Source organism: Numida meleagris, chromosome 4 (assembly GCF_002078875.1).
Source record: "Numida meleagris isolate 19003 breed g44 Domestic line chromosome 4, NumMel1.0, whole genome shotgun sequence".
Taxonomy (NCBI): Eukaryota; Metazoa; Chordata; class Aves; order Galliformes; family Numididae; genus Numida; species Numida meleagris.
In genome coordinates, this window is record NC_034412.1 from 48,933,205 (window position 1) to 48,956,421 (window position 23,217).

Sequence of the window (23,217 nt, forward strand, 5' to 3'; positions counted from 1 at the left end):
TCATTGGATTACCAGTTCATTAAGCAATGCAAATATCTAAATATTTGGAAGGAAATTGTTGCACACATAAAGTGCAAAGTTTCTTAAAAAATTAATGTGATCGATTAAAATCAGACCAGCCATGCAATAAAGCAACTTGTGTTTTTTAGAACTGTATAATTCTAGTGTAGCCAAGAATAGTCTGCCTCCTTAATGGATTGTAACTATTAGATAAAGCACATTCTCTTTGGTATTGGTTGAAATGTTAGATTCTTGTTAATATGTTTTGGGTAAACACTAATGTGCTTTCTTCGACAAGCATGCAGTTGAGGAGAGATGGCATATGTTTTTGATTGTGTTTTAACTTCTAACAAGTAAGAACATAAAAAAGAAAAGAGAGAGAGAGAGAGAACTCCCAGAAAACTTTCACTCGAACTTTGAAAAATAATTAATTAGCAGGGAGCCATGAATCTAATGAATTTTCATTATTCTGCTTCCTAAATTTCTGTAAGTTCAGACAGATATAATTGTCTTCCATGCTACTATTATTTCTCCATCCTATTACTCTATACACACAATCACCCTAGGTATATCAGTTTTTGGATGGTTTGTTTTAGGAAAAGGTGTCTGCAGTGGAAATGCTAAGTCACGGCCTGAACCAGTGATTGAGCACCTGGTGGGAAGACAGGGCCAACCCACCAGGTGCATGCAATCCACCTGAGTGACTAGAAGGAGTGGAGCCAGGATCCACCCCTTCCCAGAACTCATTTAATGGTTGGCAGTGGAGGTAAAGGTATCCTGCTGGAGATCCTTGTGCTCCTGAGCCCTTGTGAAGGTAAGCAATTTCTTTCCTTTCTCTCTGTGCCCATGGCTGTTGTATTTGAGCAGATCCTCATTTGCTGCAGCCTAGGATCTTGCTGCTGTGCAGTAATTGCCATGCTTTCCATCATGTTACAGTATTAGATACAGATATTTTTGAGGTGATTGCAGAGTGCTTTGTTGTGCAAAGCGATTGTTAAGTGTATGTTTTGTGGAAATTAAAGAACATCCATGATTGTTTTGTGGCAAAAACCTGGCAGTGTTGCAGTATCTACTTATGACATACAGTAGATGGCTACTATCTAGTTAACTGAACTATTTTGTCAGTGCTGTACAGAAACAATTTGGAGGAGTGAACCAAATCTTAAATGCAAGATATTAAAAGGAGAGAAGTAATGAGAGATGCACTTGCTGGAGATGACACTTGCTGTGGTCTTTCTCTCATCACAGAGTGGGTAAAGAGGGGGATCTGGCTAACAGTCTCCTGTTGTTGCTTTGTAGCAGAGTTAAGAGCAATACCACAGCACAAAATGAAAGTGGAAAATAAGTTCCCTCATTACTAATTTTTTTTTTTTTGCTGATGGTGGTAGAATGTTTTTTTACTTTAGTTTGTGAAAAAGAGCAGGACTAAGAAAACATTATATAGGTCATAAATGACAAATGTTTAGAGGTGATGTCTCTTGTTCACTTCATGTTTTTTATTAAATTTAACTCTGGAATGGGCAAATATGAAAGGAAATGACCAGATATTCTGGTAAGACAAAGTGTAAGACATTCTAATGTTAAAAAAAAAAAAGAGCATTAAAAAGGGCACTACATCAATTTGATCATGAATTATTTCTTCATTGACTTCTTTTTTTAAGAGGCTTTTAGAGCATCTGAGGATTAAAAAAACCTGCTACTACTAGACCTACTGAGAACTGCAAGGAATAAATAAATAACACTATACATTGATAATATCTTCAGAATGTCAGTGATTGCACAATAATTCATTTTAATAAGAAAGATAATTGTAACTAATGCTGTTGATTACTAGGGTATGTGATAATAGCAGACAGCAGAATATTTACAAGAAATAATTCTTCAGCAAGATTCTAAATACATCTCTACAGCTTTAAATGTATATTCCTGAATCTAAGAAGCCTAATGCATTCTTAATACCCAAAGCCTTTGAGCAAATGGCACTTCATATATTGCTGCTCATTTCAGGCTCAAAGTGGTAAGATGAAAACAACAAATGAATTGAAAATCTGTAATTATTTTTGTGCTTAGCAACTGAGTAACAAAAAAAATAACTACATGAAACTACCGAGCTTAGTTTCTGAAGGAAATCTAACTATAGATAGTGAAAATACAAGGCTAATATGGACATACTTGTTTCAGACATAGTAATCTTAAATGTATATATCAATTAGAAAAAGTAGTTATTCCGAGTGATAGATTATATTATTTAAAAAATCTACATCAAGAGACAATTATAGTTAACACTTAAAATTTCAGACAGAACATCCTCCAGCACATTCTCCTTACGCTACTAAACCTGCTTATGAACTATTTTAACCACTAGTAGTTAATTACTGAATATCATTCCTGATTATTTGAAATGTTTACAACTACAAAATAAACTACAGCTATTAATTCTAGAAGAGATTATTATTGGCTTTCCAGCTGAAATTGTTGGGTGAATCTTGACTTGCAGAGGAGTTCATGACCTATGCAGCTTGGAAAAAGAAGCATATTTTGTGAATACAAGCGCTTCTATGCTTTGTGAATGTAGCCACATTCAATCTTCTGTCCATACTCAAAGCTGTAATGGAAATCTTTGGCACAAATCCATCTGGAGGGCAGCACATGCTGAGTTTCTTTGAAGAGAGCTACAGATTCCTACATTCCTACTGGAAAAAAATCATCTTTTTCTATGTTATGAAACTCAATTTCTGTCATAGCTTTGTGGAGATGGTAAACCTATAATGCATTGAAATTCTTTTATATGAAGCCATTTAAACAAATCTGCAGAGATACTTCCAAGATCATATAAAACCAGAATCCATAGCCACATTAAATATTTAAACAATTTAAGGTATTCAGCGTGGTCATCAGTATGTCCTTGTTTCCTTTTTTTTTTTTTTTTTAAGGATGGCACAGAAGTTGAGTTTGGTTCTGGGCCCCACAGTACGAGAGAGACATGGAAGTCAAAGTACTGGAGCAAGTTCAACAAAGGACACTGAAATGACTAAGAGACTGGAGCATCTGACATATGAGGAGAAGCACTGAGGGCTGAGACTCAACTATATGTATGCATTCCTAACAGAATGGTGTAAAGAAGATACAATCAGACTCAGTGGTGTTCAGTGACAGGACAAGAAGCAATGGGCACAAAGTGTACAAAGAATCTTGAAAATTACAGCAAATAAAACATGTTCAGCAAAACACTGTACCTTTCTAGAACTCTTTTTTAAAACTGGAGAAACACTACTAATGACAGAAGATATTTTACATGAAATCTTCATATAAGTCTTTCTCACTTAGGAAGCTGTTGTGCTTTGCAATGTGAATATTATCCAGATATATGTGACATATGCTGTGTCTCGGTATAATTTGACTTAGCCGGTTTCTGACATTTGACTATATTCCTACTTCAAGTTATAGTACAGAATAAAATAATAAGCCCTTCTAACACAAAGAAAAAAAAGAAAAGGGATTAATTCAGAGTTAATTTGGACAGCAACTGACAGCAAAAGTGAGTTAACCTTATCTCAACTCATCTCTACAGATTCATGGAAAGAATGGTATAAAGATATTAATGTCACATTTGTCTATGTGCTGAGTACAGTATTAAAGATTTCCAGAACATGTGTATTTTTCTTTATGTGCTGAAATTACCATAATGCACAAACTCTTTTCTTCAAAAGTAGAGCTTTCTAATTTTTTTTCTACAATTAGAGGTGTTCATAAAAGACAACACCAAACATTTGCTGGGAAATATTACATGGGCATAAACACTCCTTGTAGTAACATCCAATAAATTACCTTACCACCTTTAGAATTAATCAATTTAAAGTCTTTGTAATTCTATCATGTCACAAGTAAGAAATTTTCATATTGTATGTTTCCTTCAAAGCGGTAATATGCAGATACTTATGAGTCCAGTAAGAATTGAGACCAATATTTGTTTCAGTTTATTGATTAGTAGTCAGGCATTTGAGTTAGCTCTGGTCTGCCATAGAACTCCCACAAAAAGGGGACCGGAAGTCCTGGCAGGTTAAAAGTCCACGTGGCTCTATTGTTTTGGAACAACTAATGTTCCAAAACTAAATCTTTTTCTGCAGAGTAGAGGCTTCACTTTCCTGCCTGTTCCTCTCTCTGATCCCCCAATAAGAGCTATATCATTCCATGCTTAAGCTGCTGTACAAAATCACAGTGACTATAAATAACAGCTTGCAAAGGATGTTTTTCCAAGGTCCATTTTATATCAGTTAACTTGAAAAAATCTAATATTAAATCTGATAAAATATTTCATTTTCTGATACAATATTAATGTGTTTTTTGGATGCTGCTGTTACTGTTGCTGTTTTTTCCAGTTCTGCTTTGTTCTAGTTATTGTATCACTACAGTTTTGAGAAATCTGGGTGAGACTGAACTAATCAGTAAGTTCTCTTCTGGGGGTAAATGGTGTGATGTAATAGTATTCAATTTCCTAAGTATTTTCTTTAATGTTCTGAAGATGATTGTTAGTGTTAAAACTGCATATTTAGGCATACATTAGAAAGCTGAGGACTGAAAAAGAAATATTTTAAATATTTTTTCCTCCCAAAATTTAGGATGGATAAGTCGAAGATGGGACTAAGGCACACAAAGGTGTTTGAATTGACTTTATTTTACATTGAAATACAATTGGTGGTGGGATTAAGGAAGAAGTATGCCACCACTGAGATTATGAAGCAGTGGGTGCCTTGGAGAAGATGAATATACAAGAATAGGTAAGAACGTTGTTAGTGATATCTATATGAACTAAATATTTTATGACCTTTCAAAGACTGAAACATGGGATCACTCAACTGCATACTCCTTGTGTAATTTGGTCATGTCATGCAGAGCTCTGGCTGCCAAAGGACTTCAGCAGTCTTCAAATGTGTTCAGCTGCTGCACTCGTTAAATGTTTTTGTTTTTACCAGGAAAACTGCCTCACTGACTGTGTTAATCCTTGTCTAGTATGTACATAAAGATATTTGCATGTAGCCTACCAGTCCCCTAACTGATCCTATGTGCTGTGGTGTGGGGAGAGGTATACACAGTCTGAACTGGGCTCTGTACAGAATGCCGTGGCAGTGCTTTGCCTGTTGTGCAACTCCTACTTGTCAAAGTAATTCCATGATACAATACTTGCTTAGTCTGTGTTTCCTGCTTTATTTTCCTTTAATAAGAGAAGAGGGTAAGGTGCAAATCCACACATTTTCCATTTGAGAACTGTTGTTTATCCACCTAAATTTAAGATTCTCAAGGGCTTCAAGCAGTGCTTCTGGCTTTCTTGTACAGGAAAACACTGGAATTTCATTAGGTCAGACAAAGTAAAGTACAAAGGTGAAGACACAACAGATATCTCCCTTTTACTGTTTCCAACTTATTGCCTTAAACTTAGAAGTGTGTCCAGTGTATGAGCTGAACAATCTCGGATTGAGACAGGCAGACTAGTTATTGGGGTAATGAACTCCCCTCATTTATTTCATAGTCTGCTGCTGTTGATAGAGTTATCACATCTGCATTAATGAAACCTTTACATGAATACTGAGATCCATAGTTCTATGGATCTACATACCTCAAGTACTGTGTCCGCTCCTGTGTTCAGTTTTGGGCCCTTTACTACAAGGTAGGCACTGAGGCCCTGGAACATGTCTGGAAAAGGGCAACAAAGCTGATGAGAGATCTGGAGCATGAGTCTTAAGAGGAGCAGCTGAGGGAACTGGGATTGTTTAGTCTGGAGAAAGGAGGTTCAGGGGAGGCCTTATTGCCCTCTACAGCTACCAGAGAGGAGGTTGTGGTGAGGTGGGTGTTGACCTCTACTCCCAGTTAAGAGAGAGTACAAGAAGGAATGCCCTCTAGTTGCAGCAGGGGAGGTTCAGGTTGGATATTGAAAAAAAATTTCTACTTAGAATGGTGAGGTATTGGAAGAGACTGCCCAGGGAAGTGGTGGAATGGCAGCCCCTGGAAGTGTTCCAAAATGAGTAAATGTGGTACTTAAGAACATGGTTTAGTAGGCATGGTGGTGATGGGTTGACGGTTGGACAAGATGATTGTCGTGGTCTTTTCCAGTTGTCCCAGTTTCATCTGGGATGGATTTGTTTCCTGCAACGTGTCTGGTAGGATGCTATATTTTAGTTCTAGGAGAAAAATAATGATGATAACACTGTTGTTTAGAGTTGCTATTAAGCAGTGTTGTACAGAGCCAAGGCCATTCTCAATGGAGGCCCTGAGGAGATGGGAGAGAACAGAATTAGGAAAGCTGACTTAAAACAGCCAAAGGGCAGAAGGAGTTTTGAAGGGAGTGGGGCTTCTTGTCTCTCCCTTCCACTGTTTGGGGGACTAGCTGGGCATCTGTTGCATCACTTGTTATATACATTTATATATAATTTGTCATAATTATTATCCCTTTATTTTTCTCTATCTTAGTAAATAGTTATGTCTCAACCCATGAGTTCTACCATGTTGTTTTTTTCCCAGTTCTCTCTCTCATCCTGGTGGGAAGGGGCAAAGTGAGCAAACGAATGTATGGTGCTGAGCCAGCTTAAACCACAGCACCAACCTTAATGATTCTGTGATTCTATGATCTGTATGTGAGTGAATTACACTTCTTGGAATGGGAATTGTCGGTACTATGCCATTATAATATTAAATAAGGTTTTCTGAATTTGTTAAGTGCTTTATAAGTTAAGAGAGAAATATTGCTTTTGTTTTCATTTTTTCATGTCCCATAGCATTTCTGAATAACAGCAGAATATATGGTATATAAAGGATCAGTTTCTAGTCTTTTGAAATGGCAAACAAAAAATGTCCTGAAAACCACAAAGTCAAAAATCCAAAATAAGAGTGTGAGAAGGAACACAGAGACATACTTTCACAATAATTTGTGATGCATCTAAAACCAGAACGGTTTTCAGTGACATGCTGTTTTGTAAGTGTGAGGGGAATCAGACTAGATCATCCCATTTTTCTAGCTCCTGGCACCACATGATGTCTCAGGATGCTATTCTCTGTAAATATTCAATGTTTCTTTATTAGGAAATCCCAAATCTCTTATGGCAACACATTTATTTTGACAAACTTTAAAAAAAATCTCTAGAACAAGACTACTCTTATTTCATTAGTAGCCATAACATTTTTTTTTCTGGCAAAATAAATGTTCAATTCTGAATTTGTTTTGTTACCATTCATTTAGGCTCTTATATTCTACTGGTTGTATTATCATAGAATCTTAGAATGACCTCCGCCAGAAGGGGCCTTAAAGATCACCTAGTTCCAGCACTCTTCTGTGGGCAGGGTTATTATACCATAGTATAGTTTCTATTATACATATATCAAGAAATACTGTATTTCAATTTCCCATCAGTTTGATTCTTTTTCCCCAGAACTTCCATATCAAGAATCAGTGTGAAATTTTATGACTGCAGATTCATTTCCAGTAACAAAAACAACAGTGAAATGTGGGAATTTTCCATAGAATTGAATCTTAAGTACTATGCCATGCTAGTCATGGGTTTTTAAGACTTATTAGACAAATGTGTTTAGATGGATTGTCTGCCTGGAGGAAAGCAAACCCTACTGCCTCATAATATTATTTGACTGCATGCCCATTAGTGAAAAATTTCATTCATAACTTTTAGTATCTTCTAATTATTGCTTTTTGCTTCAAATCCTGGAGTTTCCACAAGATACAGAAGTATGTGTTATTCAAACTTCAATTAGATACACAAGGGTGTAATAAAAACATCCTACCAGTTTTGGAGTGAAATCTTGGGTAGTCTAGGTGCAGAGGACTACATAATCCATTTCTAAGCAGTTGAGACAGCAAAATCTGTAAGGTAATTTATAGTATTGCAACAGAACTCTTCAACAGAGTATAATTAAAATACTTTGGTGATCTGAAGATACTCATAATTTAACACTGAAATTAAAGAAGTCCACATCAACAGAACTTTTTCTCAGGCTCATGATGCCAGGAAGCATTGCTATGCATATAAACGTATCATGAGTATAAATCTGCATTTCATGACCACAATATGGAACGGTATTTCAACTCCTCCTAAGTAAGTGATGTAACACCAAGATATGAGGCACCTGGTCCTGACTGTTAGATTCAGATCACTTAAGTGAAGCACCAATGTTTTTTATACAGTTCTTGGAAAGAATTAGATGGGTGATCCAAAGAGGGAACTTTTCTAGTGAGTTACGTAGAGCTTATGAGTAAATATAGGTATTACACTTACACTGCATAGGTCTGAGCCCTGTGCTTTGGGTGTTTCCATTTGGCTCCAGCTCTGCTTCTGTGTATCAGTGTTTAACTAGAAGGGAATATTTGTATATCTAAAACACAGACATGTTGATGGTGGCAGAATTACTACAACATGCATAACAGGCTGTGAAACTCACATAAGAGGATTCAGAAAAAAATAAAGTTTCTTCTTGAAGAAGGCTTGAAGTTTTTTGTCTCAATTTAGGTATATTCTACTCTGTCGCTCTCTCAATATATATCAATATACATTCAATAATCACAGTATATTCATGTTTCTGCTATGTATACACATAACCCGAATACATTTCTAAACCTAGAAAATGGTCTTGTTGTCCCTGTCACTAACTTCTACTTGAAAGATAAATTAGCCCATTACAAACTCCCTGAACTGGTACAACCTGGAAAAATGGCAACAATATTTAAACAATATTTACAGAGTGAGTTTATGTTTTTCTTCCTGGCTTGGGTGACATTAGGTGGGGCTGATATAGTGCAGTGCCAAGAAAAGCATATATGCGTGTCTCAAAGTGGCCTTTTAATGGACATATTTGATTCAATACCTCAAAAAAAAATATCTTTAAATGAGAAAGTCTGATATGCAATATATTTAGAACTTTTATAGGATAGATTTTTGTACTACTTCCTCTTGGAATTGCTTAGATGAAGGTCAAACATTAAGTTCTTGTCTCACATTTGTATGAATCTAATTTCATACAAGCTGTGCCTCCTATACTTCTAAGAACTGAGAATCTGACACGATCATAATTCCACATCCCAAGACACAGAGTTTGTAATACGTTTTAAAGAAAACAAGTGGCCAGTATTTGGTGGAGGGTGAAAGGAAAAAATAGATGTGGATAGAACAGACTTTCATGAGTGTGTTATTTTTGCAAATTATAAAGTTAGAAGATATTAAAGTGTGCTAAAAATTTTCTCTGTCTATGAAGTCTATTGAACTTCTTGAATCAAATAATGAGATTTTTCACAAAGAAGGATACCAAAATATCTCTTAATATCATAGCGTAGTTCATTCCTAAATACACACATATACATTATTTTGGACTTTTTGCCTTTACAAGTAAGCATGGTTATTCCTTTTTATTTAATTAATGTCTAGAATCTGTAGCATTAAAATGTTATCTTGAAGTTAATTATGCAATTTTTTCTGGGTATAGTGCACATAAGTCAAATCTATGTATGTTGGATTAGAGGTAGCTAGTAAATAAAAACTGTGCTGCTAGGCTAGAGCTCTCAGGTTTCTTTTGGCGGTTTTTTTTTCCCAAAGGTATTTTTTGTAGCTTTGGGACAGTGGATGGAGCACTTGTTTGCTTAAAGTTTTCAGAGTGCACATGAAAAGTGAGGATGGATCTTGGCAGCACTGTAGGTTCTTTTTCCAGATCTGTTTTGGTCTTTTTTTTTTTTTTTTTTTTTTAGTTTCTGGGCTCTAGCTCAAAGTTATTAACCACATCTGGAGCACAGAAAGTTCAAGGCAAGATCTCTCAACAGCCAGCAAAGTGTTCCAAAAATTTAGAGAGTAACTTGTACGAATTCAAAATCATAAACTAGGAATCTAGGTATCCAGACAAGTAAAATATTGACTAAATGACATACGTACATTATTTTGTGTTGATTCACTTAGGTATATGACTAATCAAGCTAATGCAATGGCAGACTCAAGAGGGAAAACAAGCTGGAGGAATTAGCAAAGTTGGAGAAAATGCCAGTAACTGGGAAAACCCTCTGCTTAACATCTTTAATTTATTACACAAACTCACTGCATAGCTTCCTTATATTTCTGTAACTGAGAACAAATAACCAGCCAAAGCAATCAGAGATGCATCTATACTAGCCTCTTATTCAACATCTTTCAGCTATTATTACTGGTCCTAATGGGAGCTGATACAGCACTACTAGCTCTAGTAACTCTTGACAGGCCTCACTGCAGATAGCAAGCTTGTGAAAGTTAATAGTACCTTTCCTGTGGTAAAATTCTCCAGTTCACTGTAGTTCTAGAATTACTCTGGTTCAAATCAAGGCTCAGGGAGTTTGAGGCTAAGATCCCTAAAAATATTAAAAGGTCAAAAGCAGAGCTGCGGAATCTAAATATAAGACCGTGATTCTCAAAAGCTCTGCTAACAATGTTACAGTCTATCTTTGTGGCAGTAGAGCTTCTCTAATACACAAGATTCCTCTCTTCTCTTCAGTGGCTGTCATCTTGTTAGGGTTAAGAATATTGGTAGACGTTTGAAATTTAAATCTGATCAGTAGTTTAAAATAGGTATTTCTCTGCCTAAGCATTTACCTGTCCCGCCTCATGTTAACTTCAGACAAAATATAGTTGTTTTGGCCATTTTCTTTAGATTTTAAGGGTATTAGGGATTAACTGTGTTTTGTTTTTGCAAAATATCCAAAGAATTAGAGCTCTTCTGTAGAGCACAGTAAAAAGAGATTCAAGACTTTCCACTTTATAAATAAATGGAAATCTACATCTCTCTAGGAAGTATCATAACCATGAGGCTGTCAGGCTGTCTGTTGATACTGCTCTGGTGTGGGGGACTGCCCTTGTTCTGAAACTTGAGCACTTTGATTAGCACTTCCTGATGCATGCCTGTGTATTTTAGATTACATAATCGATTTATGTAGCTGCAGAAATTGCCAACTTTCTTAGTTTTTTTTTAAAAAAGACCTCTAAGTTAAAATATACACAAACATGCTTCATTTCAACTCTAAAACAAAATAGTTCTTTGCGAAGGCTTCTTTCTCACCCTGTGGATAACAACATACAGAAACTGCCAACTGCAACTAAATAAATCAGTCCTGTGATAACTGAGGGTTAATGATTTCATCTAGATAATGCAAAAATAATTTTCAGGAAGAATATGAAATAAGAGGGATAGATACAAGAGTAAAAGTAGGAAAAAGGTCTGTGTGAATCTTTTGAATTCTTCAGGCTTCGTGCTGCTTGCTTGACCTAGAAGTTATATGAACAGGAGATGTCAATTATCATGAGAATACATTGTTGAGATTAGTATTTAAAAACAAGTTTTATATGAGGAAAAATGAGGTAAATAAATCAATCACATGATTACAACCTCATTTTGAAACTTCTGTTCTCTCTGATTGTTTATCTGGCATCGGATAATATTTTTTGATTACAGAATCCAGCAGAATTTTCAGTGCTGTAACTATGAAAGACATGTGGAGTAAGAACCAATGTAGAGTAAGAAAAACAGAACTAGAAAGAAGCAGACTAAAAATGAGGAAAGGAAATACGCAATAGGCGGTAACCACAATCTAGTAAATTGTGAAGGCAATGTAGATAGAGTATTTGGTGATAGGGAAGTTGCAAATTCCTGTTTCTTCCAAATTTCTGAAGAAAAATAGACTCATTCCTTATGTCTGATGTTTAAGAAACTAGACTGCCCAAACAGATAAAAAAAAATGTCAACTTAATATTGAAATGTTAAGAACTGTTTTTTTTTTTTTGTATGTATAGATTTTTTAGTACAGTAACTGGAAAATTAGCTATGGTCAACAAAAATGTATTTTACCCCCTCATTACTACATGATTTCCTTTAGTTTGTAGATGACAAATTATTCATGGGTTTTGTCTATACATACTGAAATAGAAGGTAAGTATCCTGACTTTTGAACAGTGACTATTCTGGTAAAACCTTCTGTTTCCTAAGAATTCTACGAACCAGAAAAATAGTTAATGCTCAGAGGTCAAGCAATGAACAAAATCTTTTACCCACTCTCTACTCCATAACATACAATTTACTTCATCTTAGAGACTACAATGAGAAGGATCCTATTGCTTAAACACAGACATTCAAAGTCATTTTGATTGCTTAAAGGAATCTCAGGCACCCACTGGTAGATATGACATGGGCTGTACAAGAAACCTAGATTTTCTGGAACAGCAGTGAATAACATAACAGTGAATTCTGTACTGAGACACAACTCTGCACAAAAGCAACAAGTGGAGATTTACTGTTAGTTAGATGAGTTTCTCTGAGTATAGAGATGGTCATATTCTGCTGAGATTCTTTACAATCGTGGAATCTGAGAACTATCCTGAAGTGATAGAGCATATATCTGCGTGTGTGTCATTCATATGCATAGGTGGAGACAAGGAGTTAATGAGTTTATGGTACTGTAAAATGTTTGAGATCACGTAAGTGATTAATTATCAATCACTTGTGATTTTAGATTAAGCCTAATGCTTTCTCACCTTAGAGCGACGCATGCTAGAGGCATCCTGGTCATGGAAGAAAATAAGGTGATAAATCAAATGATAATTTAAATATTTTGTCTGTCATACCAGAATGTTTACAGCTACAGAATATGAAATGAATTATTAAATCAAGATGACTCCAAGAAAATATCACCTTTGTATTTGGAAGATGAAATTAAAAAAAAAAAAAGGTGCCTCTAGGACATGTGAGTCTGTTATGCATTTCAGTTTACCGAATAGATTCATCACTAGCATTTAATTTAGCTGTGGTGACTTTATGCCAATAGTTTCTATGCAGACCGTTTACTGCACAGGTGAAATCAAGTGATTATTCACTTGTACGTCCTTAGAAGGATTTTAGTTCCTCAGTTTGCTGCTAAATGCTGACACCATTGTATTATTCCTGAACAGAGAGCAGATATTTCAGGCAATCAGAGAATACTCTCTGAGCATCTGAGCTTTCAAATTTTGTCTTGAAATTTTCTGCAAAAAATACTGGTAAACTGAAGACACGTGGGTTGTATTGCCTTCTGCAAAATTTCTGGTAATGTGCTTGAGTTAATTGAAAAAATGCTTATCTTATATCATTGTGGTTTCACCATTTCTACTCAGTTTGGAGTTCTACTTCTGTTATACAGTATTTCATGTGTTTGTTGACTCTGTGAATTTACACCAATGATGATGCTCTAGTTTCACTGTAGCAAATTCTGGTCACACTTACAGTCTGACCCTCATTGTAGCTGAAAATTTGAAATTGGGCCTGTCTGTAGCTGGGAAGGGAAAAGACTGCCCAGAGGAGTAGAAATAGAAGCAGCAAAAAAGCAGGCTGGTTGCATAAATAATTATAATTTTGAATGATGAGAAATTGGGTATTGTTATTCTTTATTGTCTCGTTGGAGAGGGAAAACTACCTCTGATAATGCATTATCGCTGCTTGATCTGGCGGCCTTACAGTTTCCAAAGCCACAAGCTGTGTTTATGGTTCTAGGAACAGCAGTACAGGCTGTTCACAGGCAGCATTTCTCTGAGCAGTACTTCAGGAGAAACAGAAAGAAGTCTTCTTATGAAAGAAGAGGAAGCTGTTCAACTAATCTGTAAGTTTTGCAACATAAATCCCAGGAATTGGTATGAGATGGCCTAAGCCAAACTCTGACCTTGAGGCACAGCTCATCACTTTGAGAATGTTCATGATGTGGAAGACCATCATTTCTAGTCAGTCCCATTGCTGGCCATTTCCCAGAGATTACTACTTCATTCTGTAACAGTGGTCTGCTTTCAGTTCTGGCAAGATATTTTTTTCCACAGCACCTAGCTGGAGAAGTTCCCTACTAGAGGACTGAGTGACATATTACTTGGTAGATACTGTCTCCTCTTACAATTGCTAAACTCCGTCAGCTTTTGACTCCAATACTACTGAATGGTACAATGGCCATTTTCCAACTCTGCAGATGTAGACTGTAGTTTTTGGCTGTGATCCCAAAAGGGTGGGGATGTTAGACGTGATAAAACACATTGAAAAAAATCATAGAACAGATATGCCCCAGAGGGTTATTTCAGGAGAATAGGCAAGCTCTGTGTCTGCTAGTAATCTGAACACAACACTTACTGTTGCTTCTCATGATTTCATTAGCTCGTTTCAGCAACGTGGCTCAACAGACTTTAGCAAGTCTTTTCAGAGGCAGCAAATATATGATTGAAAACACTCTGGAGATATGACCTTGGCCGTGTAATATGCAGATACTAATTGTAATTTTGCTTTCTTCTTGAGAATAGTAAAGATATTTGATGTTTTGAAGTTGCTACTCTTTCCAGTGACAGGTTCCTCATACTCTGTTTTGTTAAAAAGGGCAACTCCCTTTGGTCCCGTGAGAAGAGAACTGCTGCACAGAGAGGATTGTGGCAGAGATGCTAACAACTGTAGAATAGTGCTGGCTCATGGATCAAATGAAAACATATGGTAAGGAGAACAAGTCCTACAAGAACAGCCTATCAAGTTGTACGTTTGTATCAGATGAAGAATAACATGCTCCCAGAAGTGTCTATGGAAAAGTACAATGTCATGAATGAGTGGGCCTGCAAAAATGCTGGAGAGGTTTTGAAATGTGGCAGTAAATCTTCAGAGACAACATGAAATGGTAATTTTCGGCATGACAAATGAGAGGTTTCCTAAAATGTATGCAGACCTGTTTTCCAGGTGGATGATGTCACTTTAAAATGTAAAAGTGAATAATAATATTTACTTTTCTAGGAAATTGGCATTCTGAGCATTCATGAGTCATAACACTGATGCATTATTTATTGTGTAAGGAAAAGAAATCCAGAAAACTTGACAGGCATCACTGAAATCTCTGTGCTTTCAGAAAAGTATTAGCTTCTTGCCAGAATCACAGCATAAGTGCAAGAAGGATATAGGAAAAGGAACTACCAGAACAGGTTCTTCTGCTACTAATGATCATTCTTCCTGTCACACAGAATAAGGCATGATTTGCCAGTTACTTCTTCCCATCTGTAGGAGTTCTAGCTTATTGACGTTGTAGGAAGAGAGGGAAAGGAGAAGGGAGAGAGAAATATTTGCACGTTATTTAGGACCTCTTAGTAATTGGTAGCTGAAGGAGCATTTGTATAATGTGACTGTTGCCTATATTTCTGTTCACCATGTAACATGTATATAAGAACATCTTGTAAGTACCATACTCTCAGACACCCTCTTGACAGTAATTTGTGGGAGGCTTTATTGCAGCTGCTTCCTAAAGAATACACTCTGCATGTGGCAGAGGAGACCACTGACGTTCTGTAGATCATAGCAAGGAAGGGAGGGAAGGAAGAAGGAATCACAGAATCATAGAATTACTTGGACTGGAAGGGAACTCAAGGATCATCAGGTTCCAACGCCCCTGCTGAGGGCAGGGTTGCCAACCGCTAGATAAAGCAGTAGGTCAGGTTGCCCTGGGCCTCATCCAACCTGGTCTTGAACACCTCCAGGGATGAGGTGTCTGCAGTCTCTCTGGGCAACCTGTTCCAGCACCTTGCCACCCTCAGTAAAACAAGCAAACAAACAATGAAGGAAAGATTAGGAAAAAGGCATAAAAACATTTTCCAACTATTAAAACTAATGATATTTTTTCTAGTTCTAACATAATCATATCATATCCACTGCATCTTATAATTAAATACTGTCAAGTCAAAGTAAATTCATGTACTACCCTATATAATTGTGAAATCAAAATTAACTACATCTACAAAAATGTTTCAGGAAATAGAAATCTTAAGTGAACAAAAATATCATTAAAAACGTATCAAAAATCACTGCTGACTGGTGTAATTAAGAACTACTCTTCATGCTTACACTGCTCTTATAACAATGAAAGGAATGAATTGGTCTGAAACAAATGTAACCTCGTGAAACATTGTTTTATGGAAAGTAAACTTTCTGGTAATACAAATTTAGTCATTACATTGATAAGCTGGCATTACTCTGTTGAGAATTCATATTTAATGTGTAAGGGGTAGGAATTAAAAAATAATATATTTCCCATGTTCTTAAAAAGGCTGAAATTACTTCAGCTTTACACCTCTAGCCAAGCCTACTTGCTTACAAAAGCATATTCTTTAAACTAGGACAAAGGACAGATAACCTCTAAGACCTCACAGAACTGTACAGAAAATAACAGGAACTAAACTATCTGATACTAAAAACACAATTCTTACTGCTTGATAAAATGTTCACAGTGAACATTTCAAAAGAGAAAGCAGTGGCCCTCTCTGAGGAATTTACCAGTGTGTATCTGGGGGAAGTCTGGCGAAGGTGTTTGAAGTCTGCCAGAAGATATGCTTTGAGTTGAAGGCATCTCAGATCACAACTGAAGGGAGTGAAGAATTACCTGTTAAAGAAACCAGAGACAGTGGTGTGCTAATTCTGAATAAAAAGGCTTAAAACAAAAAGCCATAGTGAGCACAGTTGTGGCCAGTGTCTTCAGTGTAAATGCAGAATGCTTCTTCAGTGATTTCTTTAGAATATATAAATAGAGAATCAATATGTGAACTAGGAAACTAAAGTGTAAACTTCATCTAGTATGAACTGTCAAAATGAGTTATCCTTATGAGGTAGTATTTTGTCCTTAAATTTGCATAAATGCACAAGGAAATGATCAAGTTTTTTTAAAATTTTTGGGGAAATTCTAGCCAATTAGCTGCAGTTTTTGGCAGAGCTAAAGGCAGTGCCTGAGATATTCAGTAATAGGTAATATAATTTTAAAAAATCTATACACAATCAGATCAAAAGACCAGTATTCTGTGGAGGTAACTGAATATTTTTGTATGAATAATTGCAGAGTTGTTCTTTCCCTGTCATACACAGAAGGATCTAAAAGGTCAGGGAAAGCTGTTCAGTCTCAGCTTCAGAGTTCTCCTTTAAAAAGTTACATATCTGCATGCTTCACGCAGTACTTGCAAGTGAGAGAATAATTCCTCCCACTGGACAGTCCTAGGAGTTTCTGTCAAAGTGTCAAAACACACAGATGGAAGAAGTTGCAGTGATTAAGATACGGAAAAAGAAATAAAAAATAAGCTCTCTGCTTTGGATGTTGATCCAGAAAATATAAAAATACAATAAATTCACAGATTTGGGGGTTTAGTGTTCTGTTCTGCCTGAGAGATTTTGAAATCCTGTCCTTTACCTCAGAGTACCATCTTCGTGGATGCTGAATGTCTGTCTTAAGTACTCCTAACTACTTAATCATCCATTCTGTGGAATATGCAGGAAAAAAAAAAGCCAACACCAAGACATGCTAAACAGGAAGGAAAAGGGTGACTGTATTTTGGCACTGGGACATTCACTACTGAAATATGATGCCTTGACTCCCATTTCAGTGCAGTGTTTAGTTGATGTGGGGTGCAAGTACAGGTTGTACTTTCCACTGCTAAAGATGTTCATTTACGAGGTGGGAGATATGAACAGCCAGTTAGTTGTGAAGTCATTTCAATTTTATTCTGAGGCAGCCTTTTCTACACAGGCTGGTTTGTAGACAAAACAAAAAATATTTATTTTCATGCTAATACCGGTGTTGTAAAAGCATTCAGTTCACTGTATTCAGTATTTTGATGCATAACAAAAACCCCACCAAATGTAAAATATTTTACCAGAATGTCTAGCCACTGTGAATTGATTTACAATATTTGTTTTTATTTCTCTGCACTTGGATGCTACTAAGTGTTGCGTTTGTTTTTTTTCTTCTCTCTCTCTCTCTCTCTGAATGATTATTATTATATGAGCAAGCATTACACTTAATCCTATTGTGGTTAAATGAGAAGATTAGCAATTTCACTCCATGCTTTCATCTTTAACTGCTGTTACCCACGCACACATGTCTCTTGCTACTGTTTGATCTATTCAGAAGAGATTTAGTCCAGAATGTCATCCGTATGTAGCTTTATTTTTATGAGTATATGATTTGGGATCCGATAACAAAAAATATTTGCTGTAAATTTGCATATTCTAGGTGGAAAATATTTAAGAAATACAAGGCATTATTGACAATCACAGCATGTCTATGAATTGTCATGAAGTCTTGTAAAAATCAAATGTAGCTTTGAGAAATTCCATGCCAGAACAGTTTCAGGAGGACAGCCAAAGAGTAGGCTGATGGTGCTAGGCCTTGGTGTGGAGTCATCTGGAACAGTCACAGCTCTGGTCAAATACATGCAGAGAACCTGACAAATGAGATGTGGATGGGTGTGACTTGTTTAACTTTGTGAAAGGAAGGCTGAGAGGGAATAAGATTTATCTCCTCGGGGAACAGGACTGTTTAAGTAAAAGAACAATGTTGGCACAAGAACAAATAGATATAGGTTGACCCTGAACAATCTTGCATTGGATGTTAAAAGAAAATTGCTGACTATTAAAAAAGTTTTCTTCAAGTTGTTGCAGCCACTCACTAAGGATGACCAGCATAAACCTGAAATAAAGAGACTAGAAATGGTCAAGGGAAGAACTACTGATGTCATCTATCTGTACTTTAGTAAGGCCTGTGAAATAGTCCCTCATAACATCCTTCTCTCCAATTTGGAAAGATGTGGATTTGATGGGTGGACTGTTCAGTTAACAAGGAAATAGTTGTGAGTTTATACCCAGAAAGTGGGGTCAATGGCTCAGTGTCCATTTATGAGCGGTGTCCCTCAGGGGTCAGTACTGGGACCAATGTTCTTTAATATCTTCATCAGCGATATTGACAGCAGGATCAAGTGCACCCTCAACAAGTTTGTGGATGACACCCCTGAGGGATGGGATACCCTCCAGAGAGACCTAGCTCATGAGGTCCAGAAGAACCTCATGATGTTCAACAAATCGAAGTGCAAGGATTTGTACCTGGGTAGTGGCAACTCTTGCTGTCAATACAAGCTGGGGGAAAAATGGATTGAGCACAGCCCTGCAGAAACTGACCTGAGGGTACTGGTGGATGGTAAACTGAACATGAGCCATCAGTGTGCCCTCACAGCCCAGAAAGCCAAGCAAATAAACATGGCCGGCAGGTTGAGGGAGGGTGATCCTACCACTCTGTGATGGTGAGACCTCACCTGAAGTACTGCAAGATGTGGAGTCCTCAGTACAGGAGAGAAATAGACCTGTTGGAATGCATCCTGAGGAGGTCCACAAAAATGATCCAAGAGATGGAACACTTCTGTGAGTACAGGCTGAGAGAGCTGGGACTGTTCAGCCTGGAGAAGAGAAGGTTTCAGGGAGACCTGTTAGCGGCCTTTCAGTATCTAAAAGGTTTTAGAAGAAAGAAGGAAATGGACTCTTTAGCAGGGTCTGTTATGATAGGACAAGGGGAAATGGTTTCAAACTAACACAGGGAAGATTTAGACTGGATATACGAAAAAAAAGTTTTTTATAATAAGGGTAGTGATGCACTGGCACAGGTTGCCCAGAGAGGTGGTCCTAGGAGACATTCAAGGTCAGGCTGGACCAGGCTCTGAGCAACCTGGTCTAGCTGTAGATGTCTCTGTTTATTGCAGAGAGGTTGGACTAGATAACCTTTAAGTGTCACTTCCAACTCTATGATTCTACAATCACTGACTGAGAATGTATACCCCAAAAGCAGCAGAAAATTGAGGCATGCATGTGTACTTCACTAGCACAAGCTTTTTTGCCTTCAAATGCGGCTTATGGAATCAGAGTAATGCTGTGTAATTTTTATTAGGTATTGACCTTACGGTTTGTTTTTAACTGACATAATCCAATTCAAGAGCAAGTTGCTGACTTAAACAGCATTTAATTGCTAGTCTGCTACTGATCCACCATGTGCATCAACTCATATCAAATGATTTTGATAATCTCTTCGAGTCTTAAAGACCATTAATCTCAGGGTGACCTGACCCGAAGTCCACTGAAACCCAGGGGAATCTTCCCATGGTTTCACTGGTAGGTATAGATAGAAAGCACTTAAAAAAAAAAACAGTAAATCAAAATTTCCAGGGATTCTGTGAGGTGTCAGTCATGAAAGCTGCCATAAAGTATTGTTATGATATTTACAAAGACAAAGTAAAGCAGCTTTGAAAATTACATCATTCACAATAGATTATTTACTTTTGGCTGTCACTAATGAGAGATTTAGAGCTGTACGCAAGTCGCTTTGCAGAAGAACATTGGGGATTATGAACTTAAAAGCACCTGGTTTTATATACAGGGCTAATAAGTGATGTACTATGATGTGCTGTATGTTTACCTTGATGGAAAAGCACCTGTGTTGCTGACAGCCTTGTACTGAGAAAAACAAACCCAGGTTTTGAAGACTATCTATGATATCTTCAACTTTATAAGGAACAGAGATACAGAGGCAAACACTAGGCATAAAAAACACAAAGAACAGCATAGATATCTTTAGACAAAAGAAAATCGAATATTATTCTGGAAGGAAATAAAAGTTAAAGACATTTAATTACAAGCTCTTTCTGAATTACATAAATTGCTCCAAAAATAATGCCTCCTACTTATTTGCATGGAAACTACAAAAGCTGCAAAGATAAAAATAATAATATTTGATAAAGCAAATGCTCAGCTACAAAACACTGTGTTTCAACATAGTCACCAGTATTAGCTATGCATTTTCACCAGTGATGAACAAGAGCCTACATGCCACGCTCATAAAAATCTGCATGGCCACCACTGTTGAAACACAGCACCCACTGCCTCACTGTGCTTATATCCATTGTTTCTTCTCCATAAATGTTCAGCAAGCATCAATGAATTTCAGCAGGTTCATTTTTTTCAGCATGGAGGAATTCAATTTCAAAAAAACTGTGTTCAGGAAAAAAAGTGGTAGATATTTTAATTTCTTCTTTCTTTAAAATATATTGCAGTTTCTTGGACCAGGTAGATTTCTGATCACAAGGACTAGCTTATTTTGTCAGAAACATGGGCCATACACTTGACTTGTTTTGTTTCTAGAAATGACAACAGCTTTTTCTATGGCAGGAGTATTTAAAAGACGTCTTCCTCATATAGATTTGTTAGTGTTTAATAATGTACAAGCTGACTCTGCATCTTTTCTCAAAGTTTAAAAAAACCTCATGGTCAGCATTTTCTGTCTGACCATCATCCTTGCACAAAATTTCTTTAGTTTCTGCCAAACTGTTCACAAGTTAGTAGGAGAAACAAAACAGAAAAAAATACCCTGACAACACATTCATGTAAGTTTGGTTTCCATGGAAAATCATATTAAAAATTAAAGTGAACACATTAAAATTATGCTCTGTTGTCCTGCTTTCTTCTGGCAACTCATCCTGATAGTAGTTTTATAATCATTTTTTTTTTCATCAGTAGCCAGCATCATTTAACATAAAACAGAAGATAGTATTCATATAACTCCTTTCCCTGCTCATTTAAGCCCTTGAAGACATAAATGCTTTTAAAAAGTTAATTTTATTACTTTTCTTTCTTTATTATTATTATAATTGTTATTATTTTAATGCAGATGCTTACCCATGCATTATTCCAGTTAAGTGTAGTACACTGAGCATTTATCATTATATTTAGACATCATAAAGTACAGGAAGCATTCCCATGGACCTCAATGGAGATATTATTTTAGAAAATGTAGAATTTTAATAATGAAATTTTGACATTGTTCTTAAAATGGGACCAGAAGGGATACTCAGGGCAGAAAGGAAAGCAAGTGAAACTTGCGAGAAACACAGTCTGAAACAGAGAGACCAGTCTAGAATAGCTCTTGTTCATTACATTGACAGTATGCAAAATATTCAACAAATCTGTGGTGCTTGCTATGTTATATTCCTTATTTGCCATGGAAGGAGAGTGTGAACTAGGTTCCTGAAAATCATTTTTGAGGGTCCAGAATTAATTTCTTATTGTATTGAAATGTTTTGCTGTACAATCGTAGAATCATAGGATGGCTTAGGTTGAAAGGGTCAGAAGGGATTATCAAGCTCCAACCCCCCAGTCATGGGAAGAGCTGCCAACTACTAGATCAGGCTGCCCAGGGCCCCATCCAAACTGGCCTTGAGCACCTCCAGGTGTGGGGCATCCAAAGCTTCTCTGGGCAACCTGTTCCTGTGCCTCATCACCCTCTGAGTGAAGAATCAGACAGTGTAAACAGTCAGTCCCCATCCTGCTTGTAAGCTCCCTTCAAGTAATGAAAGCCTGCAATGAGACAATGTTTTGTCCTTTTTTTTTTTTTTTTGATGTGTCATCAAAAAGAATAAGATTAGGAAGAGAACTGAAAACTTGTGATTCTGTGGCAATGTTTGTTGGGTGTAAGAATCTTAAAGAAATGAGAGAGACCTGAAGTCTCATCAGCCTGAGGTTCCTCTTGCCTGTGCCTTTACACATCCTCGTGTGAGAAGTGAGAAGCTTTGTAGGGGAACTAAATTACAGAACTTAAGCTGAAAAGTATCAGGTCTGAATTTTGGCATGCAGATATTGCTCTGGGTTATGGTGACTATATGAGGTGAATATTATCTTCATATGAGTCAGTGAATGGCAGCCTCCACTTTAAAATGCAAGCCAAGCACTTTGATTCATAGGGTGACTTATTACTAGGAGTTGTGCTAAAAGGTGTTTACTGGTAGAGCCAAACAGGCACAGAACAAACATGCTAGAATGGGAATTAGGGTTAGGGAAAGAGAAACTTTCAGAGCTTTCTGTTCTCTGAGATCTGGAAGAACAAGCTGTAACTCTGACACCTGCCTTGTGCTCTGTGTGTCATCTCAGCATACTTTCCATCTGTTAAGCCCTGAAGCAGAGGAAATGTTTTCAGGCCTGCAGCAATATTTACGCGGTTGCATTGCAGCTTCATATTTCCAGCATTTTTAAAAGGCACATTAATCTGGATTACACTGTTCAGATACATACGCAAAATCTGACAGTCATTAGTACCTTAAACAAACGCATCTTTAGCCAAATAAATTAAATCAGCCTTAATATTACAAAGGTCCAGAATAGTGGAAGTATTAAAATGGGTAATAATTGTTTTTTTTTTCAGTTTCAAATATGTCAGATGGATGAGGTGCATTATTTGGAGGAAAAAAACCAACAGAATAAGTAGTCATTGTGAAGTAGGCCACCTGCTGCTAGGGCTTACTGATGAGTGCCCAAAGCAGGTGCCCATTTAATATTACATCCCACTCACTGAATGCTGTGGGAAGAAAAAGAAATGAT

The 23,217-nt window shown here is 36.8% G+C and overlaps 1 long non-coding RNA gene across 1 annotated transcript; it reads left to right on the plus strand.

The window, feature by feature from the left end:
• On the plus strand, positions 397–3,230 carry LOC110397262. Its single transcript, XR_002437655.1, has 2 exons — positions 397–814; positions 2,934–3,230. It is a non-coding gene; the product is annotated as an uncharacterized LOC110397262 (long non-coding RNA).